Source organism: Colobus angolensis, unplaced genomic scaffold (assembly GCF_000951035.1).
Source record: "Colobus angolensis palliatus isolate OR3802 unplaced genomic scaffold, Cang.pa_1.0 Scaffold179, whole genome shotgun sequence".
NCBI classification, from domain to species: Eukaryota; Metazoa; Chordata; class Mammalia; order Primates; family Cercopithecidae; genus Colobus; species Colobus angolensis.
The window spans coordinates 1,780,137-1,780,557 of NW_012114921.1; positions in this window are offsets into that span (position 1 = coordinate 1,780,137).

Here is a 421-nt window from a genome sequence, read left to right on the forward strand (position 1 = left end):
AGACTCCCATACAATAATAATGGGAGACTTCAACACCCCACTGTCAACATTAGACAGATCAACGAGACAGAAAGTTAACAAGGATATTCAGGAATAGAACTCAACTCTGCATCAAGTGGACCTAATAGACATCTGCAGAACTCTCCACCCCAAATCAACAGAATATACATTCTTCTCAGCACCACATCACACTTATTCGAAAATTGACTGCATAGTTGGAAGTAACGCACTCCTCAGCAAATGTCAAAGAACAGAAATTATAACAAACTGTCTCTCAGACCACAGTGCAATCAAACTAGAACTTAGGACTAAGAAAATCAATCAAAACTGCTCAACTACATGGAAACTGAACAACCTGCTCCTGAATGACTACTGGGTCCATAACGAAATGAAGGCAGCAATAAAGATATTCTTTGAAACC